The sequence below is a fragment of the Epinephelus fuscoguttatus genome, linkage group LG6 (genome assembly GCF_011397635.1).
Source record: "Epinephelus fuscoguttatus linkage group LG6, E.fuscoguttatus.final_Chr_v1".
Classification (NCBI taxonomy): domain Eukaryota; kingdom Metazoa; phylum Chordata; class Actinopteri; order Perciformes; family Serranidae; genus Epinephelus; species Epinephelus fuscoguttatus.
In genome coordinates this window covers 30,479,441-30,504,305 of record NC_064757.1, presented here as the reverse complement: position 1 = coordinate 30,504,305, position 24,865 = coordinate 30,479,441, and the positions used below count along the sequence as shown (strand labels likewise).

Here is a 24,865-nt window from a genome sequence, read left to right as displayed (position 1 = left end):
GAAAAGTTGATGCATCAGTGAAAACAAAATGCAATAAAGTGAGATGAAAATGAAATTAGCGACATGAAACATGACTTATTTGTCACGAAAGTTTACTCTCCATTGAAGACGCTAAAAATAATGGTGTGTTATTATATATAGCGATGAGGAGACTGTAACAATCCTCAAATTAATACATGATACAAACATAAATGCCATAGTGGCTGATGTTTTCCTGATGCGTAGGAATCAGTGTCGGTGACTTGCGGCTGCACTCCAACAACATTACTTAGCCTACACAGCTGCTGATTTGGAGAGGAAGCCACTGGCAGGACACGACTCTGACATTACGACATGAGGTAAGAGGGCAACGGATGCCACGCACATGTGAAAGAAGATTTTATTGTTATTTCATAAATGTGTATGATTGAATTTGGGCACTTTGAAAGATGGTGTAATGAAGGGCTGAATGACTTTACATTAGTATCAGCATCATCATCAGCTACTGGCCAAGTCGTTATTTTAAATATTGGTATCTGAACCGGCTCAGAATGTCACAATCGGTCCTAACGCACATTTATTTGCATTTTGTTTTGCAGATTTCTGTAAATTCAGTTAAAATGTGCACTACACTTGGATAGGTACCGTACTATAGTGCCAAACTGTCCAAAATGTATGAGGAAAAGAGTATTTTCCACAAAAAGCGTTGCAGATCCCCAGCTCTGTAAAAGGATATCCAATACAGAAAATATACGCAGCCACTCTGCAGTTAAATGATCCACTCCAAAAAGTCGTTATATATATTTAAGAACAGCCAGAAGCTCCCCTCTGCAATACAGTAAACCAGAAACAGAAAAATATCTACTCCTCACAGAAAGGCTCATGTGCTCTTTGTTCCTCATCAGCAGCAGTAGTGCTCAGCCAGGCTATTTAATGCTTGGCTGGAGAGTCAGGCAGCATTTTATCTTTGTTTCACTTCACATACCTGAGGAATACTTTTCTATTCCCAAACACTGCACAGGGCAAAGGTCTCAGGGTCTATAATTTATGAACTACAATTCATAGCAAGCGCTAAGCAGAACCGTCATTCAAGAGGTCCGGGGTGTTGTGATGTGAGGCTGACGGTGTCACTTAAAGCATTTTCAAACTGATTTTCTTTCACACTGATATTTTGTTTCCTCACAGTATAGCTGGTATGCCATCTGAAGGTGAAAGCTGCAGGGTAAAGATGCTTTGTGGGTTCTCAGTGAAGGGAGGAGGGGCGGGGGGCGGGGGGGGGTGCGAGAGGGCTGCTAGGCAATAGATCAATGACTCCGTGTTCCCACTGAGAGATATAGGAAGTACAGGGCAAGCAGCAGCCGGCGCCTTAAAATAGCTCCGCCGATTGCAGCTCAGCTTTAACCCAAATAATGGGGAAGCTGACCAAGGTCTGTGGAGGTCTCTACATTTTTGATTAGCTCGTGACCTCGGGGTAGAGTGGAGACAGAAGAGAGATTTCATACTGAGGAGATGGAAACAGGACTGACTATCTGACTCTTTATGTCTGCGGCCTTGCAAGTCTTTTCTGAACTGTTTCCCTGAATGTCTGAGTTAAAGATCAGGGTGTAAAGTGGCAGTGCAGCCCACGCATAATACGTCTATGTGTGTGTGTGTGGAACTTCTGTGTCATCATCCATCACATCTGTCAGATTAGACCTACCTAGTAATGGCTTCAGGGGAATGTCAGACAGTCAAACACACACACACACACACACACACACACACACACAGAAACACACACAATATCTCTGTCCACTAACAACTTTGTGTTCTTTAGGAAAAGAAACAGCTTGACATTGAATATGAAAGCTTAGACAAATAAAGTATTATCAAAGCTTCCTCTTCCGAAGGGGACTGGTGCAGCCGAGACTGAGTACACACTAAGATTAAACTTTAATGATCTCAGCGGGTACAGCAGTCCCAGTAAGGGCCCTTTTATCACAAAACTGTGAATAATAGTTCAGTTAAGCTCAGCTACGTTACCAGGTTGGATGTTTTAAATCTGTTTTTTAGCCATGCTAGCAGAGCCGCTCTAGGGATGGCAATGCCAATCTGCCTGTTGGTCCACCGCTGAAATATCACAAAAACTTTTGGATGGATTGCCATTGTCCAAAAGCTTGGTTTGTGACCAAATACCTGCAAAACTAAAATCTAAATCTAAAATCTAAATCTCTATAGAAGAAACAGAATGAGAGTACCGGCATCAAACTGTGTGCCGCGGTCATTTCACTAGTTCAAAAGAAAATGATGCTGATAGTTGTTATGGTGACAGCACATGTCAACAGACTTGTAAGGTGCGTCACAGTCACTAGTTTGAGACACTAATGAATAGAACTCAATTACTTGCTAACAGAAATGTGAAGCAATTAAATCTAGCAATCCTCACTTTCTTCCTAGCAACAAGGAAGTAGTAATGGTGACAAAAAATGCCCCGCCGTGCTTCACACTAGCCTACTCCACTGCTCGTTAAACCGTTAATGCAAACCTTACTTCAGTGAGTTCGCAGTTGCCACAAGTCTGTTTGTTTCTACAGAAGTTTATGCAGAAGTTGCCCGGTTACAATGGTCGAAATTCTCTGCAATGGCAACGGTACACATAAAAATGTCCACCACTCTGACTATCCTGTTGTGTTGAGTTGAAGAGGAATGTCTGTTCTACCCTCATTCTGTTTCTTTGGAGATTCCCATCACCCTCAGCTGAACTGTGTCTTCAGTGCTATTTAGCAGATGCATGCTAACAAGCTAAACTAAGATGGTCCATCCAGTATCTGTAAATGTTTATGCCATTCTGGGTTGTGAAGGGGCTGGAGCCTATCCCAGGTGTCATTGGGTGAGAAGCGGGGTACACCCTGGAGAGGTCGCCAGACTATCACAAGGCTGACACATACTATTCACACTCATATTCACACCTACAGGCAATTTTGAGTCACCAGTTAACCTAATCTGCATGTCTTTGGATTATGGGAGGAAGCTGCAACAGTGCCGCCCTAAACTAAGATGATGATCGTGGTAAACATTATACCTGCTTAACTTCAGCATTTTAGCATGCTGACATTAGTATTGAGCTCAACTTACTGCTGTGCCTAAGTACAGCAAACATCTGTTCCCATGAAGAGAGGCTCCTCACATACTGTAAGTGCAGGTCCATGATCCCATAGGTGGAGAATTCTCCATTTTACCCAAACCTTTCAAAAATGTTTCCCTGCTGAGCCACAACATCTCTGTGACTGTTATCTTAATGGAGCTTAATGAGAAAAGACAAGACTCAGCTTTTCCCTGACCCAGAAAATAAAACAGCGGATCAGCATGCAATAAATAGAAAAAGCATAAATGGAACCATAAATAAAAATGAAGTAAATAATTAGAAAGATGATGATTCTGGACAAGTTGGCTCATTAGCAGAGGAGACTTCAGAGGAATCCATCTCATTGTGCTGTGTGTTCACCAATAAGACTTTTACTGTCGACTGAACAGATAAACAGATTCCAGCGGAGAGCTGCTTCTGCCATAATGAAGCGTCCGCTCTTTTCTTTCTTTCCGTCTGTCTCTCTCCATTTCTCCTTTCGCTTTTTGTCCCCCACTGCTCCATCCGTTTCTCTCATTCCCTCCCCCTTCCTCTGCCTCTTCTCCCACTCTCTTTCTGCACTAACCCTCCGTTCACCCTCCTCCTCCTCCTCCTCCTCCTTCACCCGCCTTCGCTCGCCTTTCTCAGGGTCAATTAAGCTACAGTAACTAAACAGCAGTGCACCCTGTCACATTCCATCCAGTCCCCCTCAATGAGTGACTACAACTTTCACTAAAACAAACGGGCTTTGAAGGAACCCGCTCCAGCAGCTATTACCATATGAACAACTCACTTCCTACCACACAATGAACTACCTTGACAGACCTTCTCTGGCCTCAGGCTGTCCTTCGTGGAACTGTGTTATTAATGGGGTATAAAGAAGGGTCTGTGTGCAGGTTGTCTGCCCTGTTTCGCCTCTGCTGCTCCGGCCTGGTCCGCCTGGGTCTGCTTTCCCAGCGCTGCAATATTTACTTCATGGGGGGTCGACAGAGCAGCAAAGACGCTCGCTCACGCACACCTAAGTACACACAAGCTCACAGCGGGGCGGGCATAAGCACAGAGAAAACACATGAAACAAAAACGTTTGATGTACACACACTCGCACACATGTTCGCACAAACACATGCACACACTTTCAACTACAAGAGCACCATACTGTGCACTTGAGAGGCCAACCTCCACCAAAGGCAGATCTATTTCTCTTCTCTCCTCATCCGCCTCCTCCTCACAGAAACACTTCAAATCTTACAGTATGTCAACAACCGAAATCTTTAAGAGGGAGGAGAACAGGTACTCCTTGCTCTTTTTTTTTTGTTGCTATTTTCAAGTCGTTGGCAGACATTCTCATGTAAATAAATGTTTGTTTTGCTACTGTTGGTGATCACAACAGAATTGTGATTCAGCTGCGCTCTGTTCATGAAAGCTTTTTCCATTTGCTTTTCTAAAGGCCCAGTGGAATTTGGACCTTTTCTTGGAAGCATCCTCTCGAGCACAGGAGAGGCTGCGGTTCTGACAACAGGTTTGTATAGAGTAAATAAAAAAGAACCGGGTAATTAGCATAAACCAAACAGACAAAAACAAGACCAATTTACATTTTTCGTTCAAATCCAGCACAGCATTAAGTACTTCTTACCGCCGACGTCACTAAATGTTCCTGTCTTGTCTTACCTGGTCAAAATATCTGCATGTGTGCAAGGGCAAACTGTAAATGTGAGTAATATTTCCTGTGGTGACAAATGTGGAATTCACACCCCGCAGGAAGGTAGATCCGCTTTTCTGGTGACTCGATACTTTCCTCTGCATCTCTCTGCCTTAAAGGCTGAGAGAAAAGGCCCGCTACATACAAAAGAACGGCCGTATCGACTGAAAGAGAGAAGGGGGAAATATTATGCAAGTTTGTTTTTCTTATCTATACATTTGATCTGTTTAGGGGAGGAAGTTTCTTGAATGGCTCTTTGTGATCGACCGCTATAGCTTATATCCTCGGCCTGCAGGGTGGGTGGGCAGAAACACAATCAGATAGGTTCGATTGAACACTCAAAGGAATCATGTTCTTCTCTTTTCTCAACATGAAAATATCAGATCCATAGTATGTTTCAGTGCAGGAAACACTGAATACACCCTGCAATCAGATCTTTCTACACTCACTGGGATACGTCTTTTCATCGCATCACAAAGGAAGGTGAAATGCCACATTCACCACATTGCCAAAATCTGTAATTGAGGAAATCGTCATGCTGTTACAAACCATGACTCAGTGTTCTTACTTTGGCCGCACTTTGATGTTCAAATTCCCGAACATATTGTAATTGAAAGAAATTGGGAACAACAGATGGTGTGACAAAGTGTTATATTATGCAGCAGCATTGTGTCATACCTTAGTGCTCCCAGCTGAGTTGTAGGGAGTGATGGTGCCAAAAACCATCAGCCAAAACAATCTTCTATTTGTGTTGAGTGTGTGAGGTTCAATATTCTCCCTGAGACTGAGGCATTAGATTGATTAGATTTTAGATACCAGTGCTGCACCACGAGCAGGCGATATGGATAAAACGTTCTATCTTGATAAATGTTATGTTACAAGATGATGATGATGATTAAACAAGGGTGTCAGTGTGTGTTGAAAAGTGGTGAGGACATAAGGGGTCAGAGGAAATAATACCCTTTAAACACTCTTCAACATCTGTACTTTCAGTCAGTGTAGGAGTGAATTGGTATGTGGTCAAAGTAGATTATTACAGTGAGTCAGGAAAAATCGATGCATCAAAAGGACATAACCTTGAAGGCTGCACATACAGTATGGGGGCTCCAAGGAAGTTCTGAGCATCAAACACTTCATTTCCTGCATTCTGGTGAATTTTTATGCCCCAATTTATAGTGGAAATGTCTTTATTTATGTGAAGAAAGCACCAAATTCAGGCCGCAGGTGATGATTCAAAATATAAATATATAACTAAACATAATGCAGTAAGGTTCTCAGGCAGTCTGTATTGTTTTCAAATATTTATTATCCGGTACATCGATCAACTTTTCTCATTTAATGAGTTGTCAACACATATATAGGCAGGATTTAGTCCTCAGTCCTTTCTGTGTTACAGGCACCACCTAAATTAATTTTCATTAAGTTAGAAACCCCTGGACTTTAATATCATACATGTGTTGTCATGTTTACAGAGGGAGAATGGGAACTTAGTCAGAAAAGAAACTATCAAGTTACTCATCAGCACATGCATGTTTTTAGGTCATTTTAAAATCAGTAGCCTATGGGCACTTTTTTATGTTACATTTTTGGAAAATGCACATTTGTTTCTTCTGTATTTAGGATGTATTGTATGTTTTCTTGTACAGAGAAAACTTTTTCAAAGCGTTCTCATTATGTTTTCAAAAAAGTGATGTGGAAAAAATAGTATCCACATATCACAAGTATCCAAGTATCCACAGTGTAAATGAGACCTGTGTGACTGCATGATGCATTAACTATGCTGTATTCATACTAGGGCTTCAAATAATGATTGTTTTCTAACCATTTAATCTGCCATTTATTTTCTCAATTAATCAATTTATCACTTAGTCTAGTAATAAAAGGCCTACTGATTAATAACTACTCAACTATCAGAATATTTCTCGATAAACTGATCCACTAATAGTTCCAGTCAATACATCCTGACTCACCTCCTTTCATCATTTAATTGTGTTCTCCAGCTGCATCTGACACCAACAAAACAAAGAAAACCTGAGTCAGAGAATCAGGCTTCTCACGGATCAGATCTTCATCTGACCACAGAGTCACCCGACTCCCAGCACATGTCCGACTCACCGACACCTGATACACAGAACCCAGCCCAAAACCCTGATAGTAGATACCACATACGCAACCCAGCCCATAGCATAGCTGTGTAGCTCTGAATGTATGTGTGACATTGAGAAGCTGTATCTATGATATACGATTGCTTCTGTGCACATACTTGCGTGCCAGAGTGTGAGTGTGTGCATGTATGCATGTATGTGTCCGTGAACATCATCTAGAGTTTCCAGCTAACCATCATAATGCCATAAAAGCTTATCTAAAGCCTGTTATCTCTCACACATATTTGTTCATCAAACTCCATCATAAAACCCCCTCAGAGGTGGATAAAGTTCCATCATCCACCAGGTAATGAAATACACTAATTGTCCTCTTATACAAATGACTGCAATACAGGTGCGCTCCTCTCTCCGTCCATTTGAGAGATAGCTATCAGTTAAAAGGGTAACCAAAGCCTCTTCACTTGTCAGGTTTCCCCCTTTTTTCTCCGCATTCAGCTCCTCATTACATCCTGCTGTGAATAATATCTCCTTTTAGCTTTGTTTACTTGAGGCATATGGCAGGCCTACTGTAGTCAGCAAGCTGTTCCTATGAGTAACCTTCCCGCAATGGTTTTGTTACTGCACTCTTATGACCATATCATATGATGACGATATCTCAGCACATTTGAGCCATGAGCTCAACTCATGATAGCAGTGGTTTGGTCTAAAAGGGGAAGGCAGTGGTCATTCGTGAGAAGAGGAAAGACAACAGTATTAATGCTTCTATTGATTACAATCTCACCATCAGCTCCTACACCCTCCTTAGATGTAACACAATGCATCCCAGGGAATGAATAACTATTGCTAATGGCTATAAAAAGCTCCAGAGAATCGGCTACCGTTCTAGCCACCAAAATCGATATCTCCCCCAACCACAATCTTTATTTAATCTCAATATAGTGGCACAAAGAATTAGGGATGAAAGGCGGATGAGAAATTGCTCGGCCAGAACAGAATGGGAGACTTTGCTCCTTTTGTGTTATCCTAAATTGACTGCCAGTACATCCTAGTACCTATTCGAAGTTTGCACTCTACAACAGTATGTTAACAGACTGATTCATCCATGCTAAAAATCCACTCTGTTGCTATCCGGTAAGGTGCTTTAGATAAAAATAGCGCCCCTCTTCCTCCGTTGTGTCAGACTGACTCCAATCATTCGCACAGGATTCCAAATAAAAATCAATTAATTAAATGCATCTCCCCCGTGCTCACCCTTCCCATTCAGTTGTTGCTGTAGTCACAGCCCAGGCAGTATTTACTATAGTAATTAGCCCAGTGTTACAAGCATGGAAATCACCGTGATGAAGGAATAACTATCTGACTGCCTCCAGGGTGGGACAGGCAATGAGAGCACTCAAATAGAAAGTCACGCCTTATTATGCAAGTGGTGGAGGTAAGGAATACAGCCTCCCAAGATAATTGAGGCCACGTAGGCTGCTTCGTACAGACAATCACCCTGAACAAGGCTGAGACGCTGGTGTAAAGTGGAAATGGAAATAGCTGAAACCCTGCAGTTTTCTGCCCTCCGCAATCAACACATCTCACGGCTCTGAATGAAATATGAACTATTCAAATGTTAAAAATTGGGGAATTACGAGTGGGATACAATGTAGGTGAGTGAATCGCCTCTATGAAATTTAAATAACATGCTTGTATGCGGTGCTAAATTGGCTCCCACGATATTCTTAAAAAGGCTTTTCTCAGTCTTTCTTGAGCGTAAAAGCAACACATATATTGTTCCAAGTTATGCTCAACATGTACCACCAGACACCTAGACAGCACATAAAACCATGGTCGCCATAATAAAAGTAGAATCCCAGCTATGTACTACATTCTAACATAAGACACATTCCAAACGTATCATTTAATTGCTCCGCTGCCACAGGTTTATCAGCTGTAGGCCATGTTTTCTTGAGTTCACATGCTCATGTTTGTTTTTGCAGGCTGGTGTGCATGTGTCTGCATGTGATGTCATGCAGGCATAGGTGGCTATTGAGACACAGGGCCTGTGGGCAAAGACACGTGAAAGGCCCCATCGCCTCTCCTACATGGGAACAAGACACAGACTATGTGCTGATATTTGGTGTTTTGTTACTCTTTGTGGTTGTTATGCATCTTTTTGTAGTTCTGTGTTTCTCAGAGGTCATTTTGTGTCTTTTTTTGGTTGTTCTGCTTGTTTATGAGGTTATTTTGTGTCTCTTTGCGGGCCCTTAACATTTCTTTGTGGTCTTTTTCTGTTTCTCTGTGGTCATTTTGAGTCTCGTACTGATTGGTAATTTTAGGTGACATTATGCAGATGAAGGCAAGAGGGCCCCTGAGTCCTGGCCCTTTGCCTGGTAGGCTCATTCAGTAATCCATCTATGCGTGCAGGTGTACCTAGGAACTGTGTGGATGTGTGCAGTGGTGGAATGTAACTAAGTACTGTACTTTTACTTGAGTGTTTTAATCTCATGCCACTTTCTGCTTCTACTCTACTACACTTCAGAGGGAAATATTGTACTTTTTAATCCTAGTAATCTTGGCACACAAACCATTTGAAAATATCCAGCTGAAACAATTAGTCACTGTTATTTTGATAATCCTTAAAGTCATTTTTTATGCAAAAACATTTAATAGTTCCAGCTTCTCAAATATGAGGACTTGCTGCTTTTCCTTTTATTTAGCATATTTTCATTATTTTGATTTATTAAATTGATTTAAAATTCTCTGTATTGAGTACTTCTGCTTTTAGTACTTAAATACATTTTCCTGATTGTACCTTCTACAGAGCATTTTCACAGTGTGGGTACTTCATCCCCAAAGTGGTCATTGGTCTGTCAGTTAGTCCTGCCATGTTACCTTGGATTCACGAAGAATACTTTGTTTTTCTTGAATGTCTCCACTGAAAACGGCGAATGTTTTGATTCATGATGGATTGGGCACCATGTTTTAACAGCAGCAAAACTTCATCAAAACATGGGTTTACAAACTCTCACACAACTCGTGCAAAATAATCCAAGTCTCAGTGATTTGTTCAGTGCCTCCTAAACACATGCATTTTGTTAAAAACCTTAGTATTGGAGTTTGGCAGATAAGTTCAGCTTTCAGTTTAGTTTTAAACAGTAAGGTTTAGGTGAAAACGTGTTGGGAAGTACTAAGCATATGACTGGATAAATGAGACTATACTGCACGAGTTGTGAGAGTTTGTAAATGGGTGTTTTGATATAGTTTAGCTGTTGGCTAAAAGTGGTCCTCAATCAATCCATAAATCAATATGTTTGCCATTATCTGTGGAGGCATGCGAGAAAAACGAAGTTTTCTTTGCAAATTCAAGGAAACGTGGAATGACTGATATACAAAGGGTCATTTTGTGGGTGAAGTGTTTAACTAAAGGATCTAAATACTTCTGTCACCACTGCCTGTGTGTGTGTGTGTGTGTCACTGATAATGTACATAAGTAGTCTAATTATTTCTAACTGCATACTCATTCTTCCCAGTGTTGTAGTGCCTACAAATGTCTTTGTCCAAGTAGTCTGTGCTATCTGTGACTGTTCATTTACCAAAGTCTGGGTCACCCAGAGTTAGACAGCCTCAGTAACACACACACACACACACACACACACACACACACACACACTTGCAAACACACACCAAGTCCTTCACCTGTTAATGTGTGATACAAATGAGTGCTGCAGCGGCGCCAGTGTGAACACACCGCTATGTCCCATCTTATCAGCTGGCTGCATGAAAACCTGTTTGTTCTAGATAGAGTCTGCAACAATCAGCCAGTCAGCTTGAGGGAATTCAGCTGGCCCTGGATGACTGCACCTCACAGGACTGAACAGAGACGCAAATCCACCGCACAGAGAGAAGGATGAAGATGAAAGTCAGGTACAGACTGAATGACAACAATAGGCCTACACCACAGGATCAACTCAACGCTCCAAACTCCACATCTTATCTAGGTCAGAGCTGCACCTCCAAAGACTCATCCCACCTCCTTTCATTGCCGTTTGATTTCTTTGTTGTCATGTGAGGTGATGTAACATACTGTAACTTTGCAGAGTAAACTCAAGATGGAGACACGGTAGTGGAACCATGTGATAAAAACAAGACAAAAGCAACGATACTCTCTCTAATAACTGAGTGGCTGAGGAGGAACTATAAAAAAATAATGCTCCAAAAGTTAGACGGACTGAGGTTTTCTAATTTCCATAGTAATTATACAAGTTTAAAACCTGGTTACAGTCTCCTGATATGGATATTAATTAAAACCAAGAGACAAAACATCACTTAAAAAAAGAAAATTACTTCGGCAAAGTTGTAAAAAAAAAACACAGCCATTCCTCATTAATAAGTCCCAACTATGCTGTAAATGATTAAGGGACAATGAGTCCAAGGCCTCGCCTGCTGTCCTGTCTTCCTATCTAGTTACCAGGCTAGCGTTACTAGACTAGCTAGCATTACTAGATCTCATGCACCCCGTGTTAGCTCACATGTACTCTGACACAAACACGCAGATGGAGAAGAAGAGGGGGTGTCTAATGAATTGTCTGTCTTCTGTTTTTCCTACCTGTCGTACAGCTGAGAGCAGCAGCTTAAAGCCTTTATGCAAACAGGTTCGAACACACACAGTCTAATAATCTCCTCTGAAAACAGGAATAATTCTCTTTGATGATGTCTGACCAGTTTTGACTCATCAAACTCTCTTCAGAGGAGCTGGGCGCGTAGCCATGCCTTCTTCCTGAGACTCCAAACCCAATTAAATAATCAAGGGTTCAATTGCTGTATAATACCACAATCAATAAAACTGAGGATTTTTCGGTTATTTGGATGAAATTAAACAGATCCCACAAGAAACAAACAGAGAACTTATCAGCAAATACAGATGAGACGGTCGCAGATTAGTTGAGGATGAGAGTAGATCAAAAGACACAGCGTTTCAGTATGCAGCTGCTGCACTGCCCAATCAAACCAAACTACTCAGAGACCAAAATAGGCCTCATTGCAGAATTCTCAGTCTCTACACATGCCTATTTATGCACCAAGACTGCATACATACACAAATAAGACACTAGCTCAAAAGCATGCACATAGCCTCACACACCTTCACAAAACCCAGAAGCAATCACCTCCTGAATAATCCAGTCAACGCACAAATCAAAACCTTAACAGGTTTAGAAAAGCAAAGAGGCTTTTTAACAAATAACGTAAAAAGGCCCCCAGTAGACTCTGATGAATGAATCAAGCCAAGCATGCTGTGAACATTATCAGAGTGGGGGATGAATGAATACATTATCATGCAAGGCACAACTTCTCTTTTCCTGCTTCACAGCTTGTCTGTCTTCCTGCCTATCAAACTGCTTGCCTGATTACCTGCCCACATACAGAGCACCTTTTGTCCAGATTAAAGGGGCTTGGATGGGGGCGAGGTGAAATATTATTTCTTTTCACGAGAATTCATTTTGAAAAGGAGATGTGTTGAGTTCCTTTGCTCTGTGTGCCTAAAAACCTCACCACCCGCCTCCCCTCGCTAACCGTCCAGCCTCTTTCTATTACTCTCTCTGACAGGCTGCCTTCCCTATACCTGTCTACTTAGATATCCCAGCTACCCCTGTGAGTCTGTGCTTTCCTCAACGCCCCCTAACCCCTGAGTATCTCCATCACTGTCTGTCTGTCTGTTTCTCCAGCCTGTCTCTTTCCGAAAAGGTTTCCTCCTGTCTCCTGAAAATTACATTCATATAAAACCACAATAATTTGCACTGACACATTTTAAGAAACATGCTGATATTTGGATTACATTTTCATATATAACGTATTGTGTGTATGTCCGATGCCAATGCAAAATGTTTATAAGAAACATAACTATATCATGATGCATGATGAAAGAAATAGTTTGACATTTTGGGAACTACACTCACTTGTTTTCTTGCCCGGAGGTAGACAAGAAGATCGTTACCACACATGTCTGTATGGCAGATATTAAACTACAGTCAGTAGCCGGTTAGCTTAGCACAAATACTGTTGACAGGGGAAACAGCAAGTCTGGCCTTGTCAAAAGTAACAAAATCAGCCTAGCAGCACCTCCAAAGGCTCACTTGTGTGTTTAACCTCTACAAAACCAAAGTGTAAAAATGACACCTTGGGGTTTAATGGGTGTTCTGTACTGGGGACAGCAGCTTCCTGAAGTCTCTGCTGCTGGAATCGACTCCTGCCAGCCAAAAATCAGTCTGACACCTATTCCCTGTGAAACCACAATATGTCGCTTTTACACCATGGATTTAACTTTTTTTTTTTTTTTTTTACAATCAGACTAAGCCAGGCTAGCTGTTATCCCCCTATTTCCAGTCTTTGTGTGAAGCTAAGCTAACCAGCTACTGGCTATAACTTCATATTCACCATACAGACGAAACAGTGGTAACAATCTTGTTATACAAAACTCTTAAGCTGCGCATACACTGTATGATTTGAGCTCAGAAATGTTGTTCAATTCAATTTGAACTCCCACTATACGAGTTAATCTTCTGCTATGTAAGGCCAAAGCTCACGATTTATGTGCTCACACTGCACATGTAAAATTGAAAATAAAAATGCCCACTGGCCCCTGCAGCCATTCAGTGTTCAATGAAGATTCTTTTGAAAGCTGCTAGTCAGGTACCAGTTTGTTTGCATTTGCATTTCATTTTCGTCACGATAGGAGGGGGAAGAAACATCAAAGAGTCACATATACCGTTTCCACAGCTTGACCAACCTGGCTTCCATAATTTCTGTCCACATTATGGCACTTTGCATTGTATGCCACTTCATGTGGGCACAGCAAGGCACTTATGTTGGGGAATCGACTCACGACTCTGCTGTGCAAGAGTCTGACAACAGCTGACCAAAATTCCTGACATGTTAGGAATTCATCTGAATGTCCAACAGCCAGTTGGGAGCAGTTGATCGGGCTGTGATTGGTTCTGATCCTCTCTGTACACTGCACGGCGAACGACGCCCAACGAAGCAGAAATTCGGTCTGACTCCAACATGAGTCATGCGGCTCAAATATCGGCTCACATCGTACAGTGTATGCTCAACTTTAGCGAGAAAGCAAATGAGCATTATTTCACAAAATGTCAAACTTTTCCTTTCACATTTTATGGTTATGTTGAGGCAAATCAAAAGACATGGTTGAGGTTAAAAGTGCACTTGTGGTTAAAAACTGAAAAGGTCAACGCTGACTTGAAGCATGAGGCATTGAGAGAGCGAGGCAGCGAGCCAGTGAGCCTTCACTTTACCGAAATCATTTTTCCTGGGTTTGAATACCAACCATTCACCTTGACCTCTTCTGTGACTTCGTATGAGGATGTTACACTTCCTGGATTGTAAAAACATTCCCAGTGAATATAATCAGGCAGCAGTTCCTCCATGAAATATTTGGCAAAGCAAATTAAAGTATTTCATTGGAGATAGGCTTGCCCTCCTACCTGTCTACCTGCCCGCTAGTCCCCATTTGCCTATCAGGCTCCCTTCCTCCCAGTGTCGGCTCAGGCTGCTGTCACACCATACATTTAATCAGTCCAGTGGCCCTGGCTGTATCGAGCAGCCTCCCAGTGCTGGCTGAATTGTGTGCATGTATGTGTGTGTGTGTGTGTGATGTGAGTGGGCCTTTTGTGAGGCCTCCACTCAGCAGAGTGATGATAAGTACTCCCAGCCCAGCGCTCCGCATGAGCTGATGGACAGACAGGCCAAGAACACTGGGGGCCTTGTGGTTGGGTGTGTGTGTGTGTGTGTGTGTGTGTGTGTTGTGGTGAAAAGAGGGAAAGGGGTAGACAGTGGCTGAAGGCTGGAGTGTGTGCGTGGAGTGTGAGCCTGCTTTTTTTTTTTTTTCTTTTTCAGCAACCACGCCACCAGGCCATGCCACATGGCTGCAATTTGTTCATTAGCTATGTAATAAATGTACACACACACACAGAGGTAATATTGTTCCGAGTTCTGCCTGATTGGATTCTGAAATAGAGGACCCTCGGGGGAATCACTTGTAGTCTGCCAGCCACTGTGACCAGGAGAAGACTGATTTCTTAACAAGGTTTGAGGAAAACTCTGAAGAAACACATGCAGTCTGTATTTTTCTATTTGCTGTAAGGAATACTGCGTATATAAATAATGTTAATAATGCTGGTTGTGTAAGGTTTCAGGTATTAGCGACTAACTTGAACACATCGTAATTGTTTTGATTGCTTTCGTATGGCAGATTGTGAAAGTCTTTCCTTATTACGTCTCATGTTTATGTGTCAGAATAACTACAGGTCATTGTAAAGATTTACCAATCACCTGGAAATAATTAATATTCACCCAGGGCCAATTACAAGCAATTTATCATCATCATCAGTGTGTCAGATGAGCTGGGGACGGTTGTTACAAATTACCTGCTGTCTAGGATATCAGTGAATGCTTGCTTGAGCTGAGCCCGTCCTGCCAGGTTTGGGGCCAGCTATTAAATGTTTGCATCACAAGATAGAAAGCAATATTAGATTATGTGAAACTTCATCCCCGCTGACAGATAATTTGAACAGAAATGTTGCAGTGGAGGAAATCCAGAAACATGGATAATAAACCAAATCTGTCTAGCCTTGTTTGGCCAGCGCATGGAAACCAGCAGCGGGTCTGTGGAAGAAGAAGCTGCTTGTTCCACATTCAGCGAGGCTTATAGCCTCTGGGAGAGTATGACTGCTGCTCTGCCATGAGCATACAGATCACCTTACACACCGGCTTTCCTCTGCTTTGATGACGGATGCACACACACAAATGCACGTCCACACACACACACACACAGAGTTATGCATGCCTGCTTCCACAGATACTCAAGAGCATTAACACGGCGGATTTGCACACACACACATACACACACACACACACACCCTTGCCTCATCCCCCACCTGGATTAATTCACCTGCTGCACCTGAGAATGCGACTGCTATGATGTCACCTGCAATCCCATCACTTCAAAGGCACAAAAGCACCCCGGTGCCATCAGCACAAAAAGCAAACGCACCCTATCACTTCCTCCTTTGTCCTTCTGTCCCCTAATGGTAATTCCCCTGCAGAAAGTCCATACATGGTGAAGGGAGAATTACACAGTGTACTCTACAATCAGGTACTCTTGGGTTTCTGCCCATTGGCACTCACTGTGCACCACTGCAACAATGACAAGCTTTCTTTTATTCCTCTGACATGAAAGAAACTGCCCCAGCGTGCGAATCCGTGTGCACTTACGTGTGTCTTTTGTGCGAGTATGAGTGAGTTTATGTGTAATTGTGTACACGCATTTGAGAGAAAGGAGGTTGTGTGTGCCCTGAGAATCCCATGATTACAGTGCTGCCGGTTGCCCACTCTCCGAAAGCTCCCATTGGAAATGCTCACAAGCAGGGTATGATGTGATGAGACAAGGCGATAATACAACCACCACATTAGTGCATGGTTAGCCATTAAAAGACCCAAATGAGATTATGAGGTCATATGGGAGGTACAAAGCCTACAGCCAAAACAAGAAGCCCTTCTCTGAAAGTAGCAGTGTGTGTTCAGTGTTTCGTCTGCACAGAGGAAAATCTAAATGTGGAGGAGAGGTGGAGAGAAAGAAAACAGGACAGGAAGAGAAAGGAAGGCAGGCAGATAAATACAGAGACAGAGATGGAGAGACAAGGCTTGATAGCAAGAGGTATTCCCCGCCTTGGAAATTTCCATTGTGGTTTATTTCCGTAGTGATCCATCATTGAATAACACATGAATCCAGCATGATTTACCATCAACACATCCAACTGAGCATGAAACAGGAGGCCCTGGCCCATCTTCCATCTCAGCTCAGTGGAAGGCTTTCCCATTGTAAAGCAAGGTGAAATAACAGCCGCTCAATGTACTGTGACACACTGGAGATGCACCAGCCCCACGAGCGTGCTATTCACAAGATGATGCCTACTGTGAATATATTCTTCTGCTCTCTTTAGGAAGGAGAGCACAGAGCGAGAAGGAGTTTATATATGTGCGTGTGCAAGGGAGAGAGACTGAAAAGATGCACGCACAGAAGGAGACAGAGGGTTCACTGCTGTGATAAAAATGGAATCCATTTTGGTTCTTGAAGCACACTCATGCACGGTGTGAGGACCTGCTCGGTGTGTTAGCCTGCCATTGCTCTTTCAATCACTTCCTCTCTTTCCTCCTCTGCTCTATTTCAATTGTACTGCCTTCCCCCTCGCTCCACTGTTTATATCCTCATTTCCTCCACAGTCACACCTCTTTCCTTTACTCTCCTTTCCTTTCCTCCTCCTCTTCCTCTCACTTCTCCTCTCTCCAAGCAGCCAGGCACCCCAACACTGTCTCAGGTCCTGAAACTATGGCAACGGAGTGAGAGAGCAAGCGCTCTCTATGATTAATAGATGAGAGATGCAGTGCCAATCGCTGGGGCCTGGGGAGGAGGGACAGATGCACTCGAACAACAGCACGCAAACATGCACGCTTAGTCACAGAGAGTCACACACACCTAGTACACACACTCAAAACCCCCCCACCATTAGCCACCCTGCGTGCTTTGCGGCATTACACACACAGAAAATGGCAAAGGGTCTGACTTAACACGAAGACACATGAGTTATCGGCAGAGTTAGGGCTAAGCGAGCAAAAGAAGAAGTAGCAGAGTTTAACATCCTCATGACACACACCTCCTTATTGACTTCCAACAAGCATCCTAACCACAGAAATAACCACAGCCTCAGCAGCGGATGCGGCCCTAATGAGTCTTAACAGACTGTGGCTCTCTCCATGACTCACAGCTGGCCGCTCTCACCTGTAAAAGCACAACAGCAGGACGGGAACTAGGACATCATATTTTAATGCTGTGTACTGCAATTTAAATCATCTGATTCGAAGTACAAGACTCGGCTCTTTTCAAGGCCAGTCATTCATCCATCTCCCAGGAAATCACACAAAGCCCCGCTGCTTTTGGATTATCCCTGCAAATGCATTTCCTTTCCGTTCCATTTGAGTAATGACAGGCTACCAAACTCAACTGTGACAAAGGTATTACTGCATGTTAATGTCACATGTACTAAGTATTTAAAATATCAAACTCCCTCAAAGAAAAACCTGATGTTAAAAGCTGATTTTGAATGTTTTCATTTGGCACGCACACGGTAAAACTTTGGCTCCTCAACAATCTCCTTGTAGATGGGCTGGCTATCACTTTCTAATTCACTTAATTTCTAACAACAAAGCTTTGCCAAGGACCCAACAGCCAAAACACCAACAGACCCTGCGCCAATTCTACCACTGACTTGCAGCGCCCGGCCCAAATAAGCCTTTGCGCCTGGTTCCTTCTGCCTCTGGCTTTCTTGGCACAGACAACATGCTCAATCAATTATGCTAATGTAACGAGTATGAAGAGTGTTTAACACATGGACGGTTAATTCAATGGATGCACCGTAGAGTCATTTATAGGGAGCCGCAAGGGTTAAGGCTAAGTGGAGGAAAGCAGCCAGTTAGAACAACACAATGAAACGCCATGCTTCCATGCATGTGTGTGTGTGTGTGTGTGTGTGTGTGTGTGTGTGTGTGTGTGAAAGACAGAGAGCATGAAACAACACGCTGAAGCAACTGATCAGCGAGTGATTACATTTTCAATGAGCCATGCTGTGAATAGAGCACACTGGACCATGCTGCACGGTGAGATATATTAGGCCTCTATAGTGCCCTGAATATAATTTATCATCTCCTATAAACAAGGGAGCGATATGTTCCAAGTTAACTTGAAAGGATGGTGGGTGGTGAGCAAATAAACGACTGGCTTAAATGCATAAACAAAGCAGATACATGGAAATCTAAAAGTAGGTCTGCCATCTCCTGTGATTCTGTATAATATCATTCAGTATGTTTTCCAAGATGAAATGAAATGCATTTATCAAATAATGGGTTCATCTTCAGAGGGTCAGGGAAATCGAGACCAAAAAAAGAGAGGAATGGAGCAGCAGAAGGTTAAGTAAAATGTTTATACAGAGAGGGAGTTGTGTAATTTGTTATAGCGTGTCAGAATCTCTTCCTGTTTCTTTTTTCACCTTCTGAATCACAACAGACTCCCACTGACTCCGCGAGGAGAGCCAACTTGAGCGCAGCTAAAACCAGCAAATGTGCCATGTAACATCTGTGATGGACAGCTCCATTAAAACACAAGCTTCTTTGATTACGCTGACCTGAAACAAAATGTGCTAAAACACATAAGCACACTCATGATTATTCCTCTTTTTTTTTTCATGTTCAACGAGAACTGGAGCGGGTTTGTCATTTAGCGTTAAAGGCAGTGTAATTGAAGCAGCTGCAATTTAGAAAGATGGTGGAATCTGGAAAATGGGTTAAGCATCAATAAATCACATCCAGATGAGTGAGAGGGGTTTGATGCTTTCTCGCACTCTAATTGTTTGGAGAAAAAAAAAACAAAAAAAAAAACAGCCAGCCCACACACCAAGGACGTGCATCAATAAAACATGGCTTTTATAAAATATGCATAAATACACACACTATTGAATGCTGGGTATTGACACTATCTGAATGAGGAGCAATGGTTAACAGCAGCTGACCGCTTTCATTGTTTATAATAGAGGGCCAATTCGGGAGCAAAGCCATTTATCAATTATTCAAAACTACTGTATTCAGACTGCATCTGTCTTTAACTGGCAAAGGTAAATACTAACTCTGCCTCTCTTTGCCTCTCTCTCACACACACATGCACACACATACAGTGTGACAAATCCACATCAGTCACACACAATGCCATCCCCATTGCCATTGTTAGGGGATCGGCGGATCAAATGCTCCACGGAGCATTGCTCCAAATACAAGCAACAACTCTGGTCGCTGTGCTCTACTCTGCCTCACCAGGAGGAGAACAGGCGGGCGGCTGTGACAAAGGTAATCATGCTGTAATTCATGTATCAGCAGCACCACAACATGTCAATGTATAATGTGTTAACAGCGGGATTAGCACTCTGGTTTGTGGTGTTGTACCCTTTATGAAACAGTGGGGTGGGATTTACAGCCCCTGCAACATCTCAAAAAATGCCTCCAGGACATTTGAATGCCTTGAGGCTGATCTTGTAGGATGAGCAGTGGTAAAACATTCTGCTATTTCACATTCAAGATCTATGTGTAACACCCAGCATAGTATGTATACTGACTGCAATAAAACATAAGGTCACAGATGAAAATATACGTACGGGAGCACCAAATATTTTTAGTGATTTCAGGAAAAAACAGATGAAATACAACAGCCTTTCCTCTCAGAGCTGGCATGAAATCTTTCTTTTTTCTTGTTTTTTTTGTAAGGCTAATACTAGAATCATGTTTCCAAAACACTATGAGCTGCTGCTGAAAATCAGCTGACAAGAGGTGCATTTTGCTGTGGGCATTCAATACTCCCCAGATTCACACATTTATATCATTACCCCTTGCACACTTGATAATCTATAACCTACATTTAGAGTTGCTGAATCCTTTTTCCAGCTTTTCCCCAGTGCCTCTGGGGGGGGGGGGGGGTCTTATACTGGGAGAGGAGAGGAGAGGAGAGGAGAGAGGGAAACCACTGGGAGTGACTGGGTGTTGGCAGTTAGTCTGCTGGATGTGGTTTGTGAGGCCTCTATCTCCTCTCCCAGCTTGTTAAAGAAATAATGTGCAGCAGCACTTCATTTAATGGCAAATCCACTTCTGAGACCAGTGCAATTTTGTCTCCTGGTTCAGAATTACAAACATTTGATTGATCTTTTGGACCACAGTAATGGTGACCACTCCGCCTCCTGGTAGCTTGAAATCCCTGAACACACCCTAACCAGTGTGTGTGTATGTGCGTGTGCATGTGTGTGTGGAAGCAGGGAGAGAAAAAGCCTCAGCTTGCAGAGTAACTCACTTAAGAATGATTAAAATCTGCATGTAAAATGACTAATTAATTCACAGCACATCTCTGTGATTCAGATTAGTTTTAGAGAAAGAATGAGAAACAGAAAAAAAGGACTGTAAACACCGGCTGCATCATTAGTCTACATGTAAATTGCTACTCTAATTCAGAATTTCCAATCATGTGAAAATTAATGGCAAATGAAAATCCCATCATGCACTGTAATAATGGAGCAAGCACTTCTGTGTTTAAGCATTTTCGCAGCAAATTAGGCATGAATATGTTAGTTGACTCATATGTAAATACTGCAATGTTTCATATTTATTTCCAACCTACAACTGTTTTTTTTCTTGTGGTTTTATTACATCTTTAGAGAGTCAGCAAGGTTGTTAAAAAAAAAGCACTTCAGACGGAGCACCAAGAGGACAACATTCGGTCCGGGCAAGTTCCCACAACCACATTTCTTATTTGCCGTGCATGTACCTGCTCCCCGGAATGATAGTGTTATTGTTTTGCTTGCGTTTACACCCAATGTGATCCGCTATATGTCCTGTGAGACTGACACTTCTTTATTCCATAAGGGTAAACAGCATTAGAGGGATTACGCACGAAATTGTGCTCTTTTTGTATCGGCAGAGTGTGGGGTTTTTTTCTTGTAGGAAAGCATCGCAGATCTCATTTGAACCGATAAATAGCCACTTTGTGATTATTTTATAACTTTAGCAATGCCATACAAATACGCGAAATCACCCTGAGTTGATAAAGTAACCCTGTGAAGCGTGTGCACTTGTCGCCCGGCAGCCTGGCTGTACAGAAAACAAGCCTCCGGGGCTGGAGAAAGACTGGTACAGGCGCTAAGCGCACCTAAAGTTTGAAATAAACAAAGAAATCTTACCTTCAGCTCATGAATGGATATGCCTCAGAGTGATTTTATAGCTCTGTCTTTTAGTAATCCATGAGGTATGGCTCTCAAAAGCAGTTCAGACGGTGCTCGCTTCAGAATAACAATACGAGCGCTACTTTTTCTCTCATGCGCTTCTTTTTGTTACATGCCGCGCTCAAATCACACCTCTTCAAATCGGAATATCCATCGGAAATCCACACTAGAGAGAAACAAGCGACGTTTTGGCTTTTAAACTCCCTTCAGGTGAACTGAACGAACCGGCTGTCCCAGAACTAGCTACGGAGCTGAATGCAGTCCCTTCCACAAAAGCCGACGGTCATCCTATTTGGAGATGAAGCTTCTTACCAGACTGGAGCGGAGCGCTGCGAGCCCAGCTGTCACCCACCCGCTACACACACACACTCTCTCACACATACATTGGGAGGAGCTACGGCCCTGGAACGGGAGGTATTGTGTCAATGGGTGCCAGTTATGGACAACTGTATTTCTATTTTTACGCAGCGGCATTTCATAAGAATGCGCGTTGGAGAAGGAGAAAGCCTGCGCGCTATTAATAGTTTCGAAACGGAATGGGGGAAAAAAAGAAAACGTTAAAGAGGTTAGTTGTAAATTTAAATAAGATTAACTGGTTTATTGGAGACATGCGCTGGCTCTGTGTCATGCAAACTGTCAACGGTGATTTTGAGGACACAATAAAGACACAGGCCGGTGTTTGTGCGCAGTGGATGCGAATCACAGTGTGATCAGGTTCAGAGCGTCTCTTGTCTGATCTCTCTGCTCTCTAGACTGCCCTTTCTTCCCTGGTGGTCCCAGACTGGCACGCGCGCACGCACACAGAAACATATGCTTTGTAGTTTTTAACAAATGGGCCCTTATTTCACTTGGCCCTGATCTGATCTGAGGGGCCATCATCAGGTGAAATCTGAAAACAACAGCAAAGTTCAAAAAGTTGCTGGGTCAATTTATGGTACATTTAGGCCACAATCTGATTTTAGGGATGCATGCTCCACATATTCTCTTTCTCCCACACACACACACACACACACACACACACACACACACACACACACACACACACTTTCCGAGCCTTAACCCAGCCAAAATCAACATCAATTTGTCAGACTGAAAACTGCAAGCCTGCCACAAAACACAAACACGCCTCCTTGCACATGCTTTCAGTTACATTACATTACAGTTTGCACACACCTGTGTAGACATCATAGGTGTAGATTTCTGGGGGGACACAGGGGACATGTCAACCTCAGTATTAGAACATGTGCATTAGTTACCCTCCAATAAAAACATTAAAATTAAAGGAGCAGTGTGATGGATTTGGTGGCATCTAGTGGTGAGGACTGCAGATTGCAACCAGCTGAAACTTCTCCCATGTGCCAAGCGGTTAGAATTCCTTCAGTGTTTATTGGTCTAGGAGGTTTTAACTGGGAGCCCAATTATCCACTGAGGTCTCTTCCTCTCCAAAACAAATGAAACCAGCAGATTAAAACCAGTAATAAAGCAGTTTCAAGTTACAAATCCATGTTTCTCCTACGTTGTTCAGCTCGTCGCAGACTGGCCGCTAGACCAGCACCTGCGAATGTGTGTGTGTGGGGGGCGAAGCTAATGTGTGTGAGGCTTTGGGTTTGTCATTATATAATAACAGGCCACCTGTGAAAGCAGCAGTGTGTGTGTAGGTGTGTGTGTGTGTGTATGTGTGTAATTGTGCTCCTGAGTAGTGGCCTGTCAGGCACTATTGCTGTCTTGTTACTGTAACAGCTCCGTACAGTGCTGCCTCCACAGGCCCGATGCCAAACACTATACCGTTGTTCTGTAATGTAAACTAATGCGCTCATGCCTGCCAGTCCTTTCCTCATCTGATATCATGTAATTTGTTTTAAAAGCAAAACTCATTTACCATCACGCACTTGAAGCAAATGGCAGGCAGGGTTGTGCACATGACGCCGGAAACATAATCACTCTGTTGTTTCTCTCGGGCAGATTTGGATTCTGTTTGCACGGTTTGTTAAAAACTTATCTTATCATAAACAGACGAGTTAAAATGTGGTCGAGGCATATGCAAATACAAGCACCTCTTTGGCAATTAAGTGCCTGCAGTGCATTCATATATCATACATCTCATTTTACAGTATAATGTACAGCAGGCTTCATTAAAATTCTGTGTGAGAGATGGGTTTGAGTGCAAGTTTGTTGTGTGCCGATGACACATGCAGGTGTATCATTATGGATACTATACACAAAACCAGATGAGCATTTTGATCTGCCAACATCAATGCAAATGCTGCGAGCCCCGAACCAAAACAAACTACATATAACCCTCCCTGCATCTCACACACACTAACTCTTTAATCTCTCCCTCTCTATCTCACTCACTCTCTCTCACGCTCTCTCACACACACACACACACACACACTTTGAAGTGGAAGTGTTGCTAAGTGTGGGAGGCGGGCAGGGTATAATTCGAGCTCAATAATGTCAAGATACACACCAGTTAGTTTGAACTGTGGAAATATGCTCGTGTCAGAGCTTATCTCGCTTATCTTGCTAAAGTTGTCCCAGGCGCATTAGGACTCTGTGTGTGTGGAGGATAGACGGTTGAAATAGAGCAACCATCACATCCCCGGCTGGGACAGACAGCAGGCACACACCAGCGATTCTGCAGGGACTCAGCTCAGCTCCATACCCAGGCTTTTTTTCCCCCGCTCCAATCTCCTCACTAGACTATACAGCAGCTCTTAAACCCGCCTGTCTCATCTCTAACCCCTGGAACTTGATCTAAACATTACCTTCCCAGTGTCACACACATCTGCTCATTTTACTGGCCTCCAGTAATTCCCTGTAACAAATTCACACCCCTGTGCTGCTCTGAGAAGATACTAAAAGAACTGCGCCCACCTGCCTCCAGACAGTGACAGTCTTTGTAGCAACATGCAGTAATTTCCTGCATCTCTGACACTTCACCTCTCTAGTAGAGGAAGTTCTCCCTGTACTTAAGTGATAGTACCAATACATTCATGTGAAAATACTTACAAGTAAAAGTCCTGCATTTAAAACCCTACTTCTGTAGAGGTATAATCAGCAAACTGTACTTGAAGTATCAAATGTTGTTGTTCTGCAGAAAAACTGAACTT

At 42.8% G+C, this 24,865-nt stretch overlaps 1 protein-coding gene across 2 annotated transcripts in view; it reads right to left on the bottom strand.

Annotated features, from left to right (window-relative positions):
* Positions 1-22,082, bottom strand: part of sema6a (sema domain, transmembrane domain (TM), and cytoplasmic domain, (semaphorin) 6A) — a 131,920-nt gene extending 109,838 nt beyond the window's left edge. For both annotated transcript variants that reach the window (XM_049578184.1, XM_049578185.1), the window contains exon 1: positions 21,711-22,082. The gene's annotated coding sequence lies outside the window, so the exon portion shown is untranslated. The remainder of the gene's footprint in view (positions 1-21,710) is intronic.
* Positions 22,083-24,865: the final 2,783 nt, after the last annotated feature.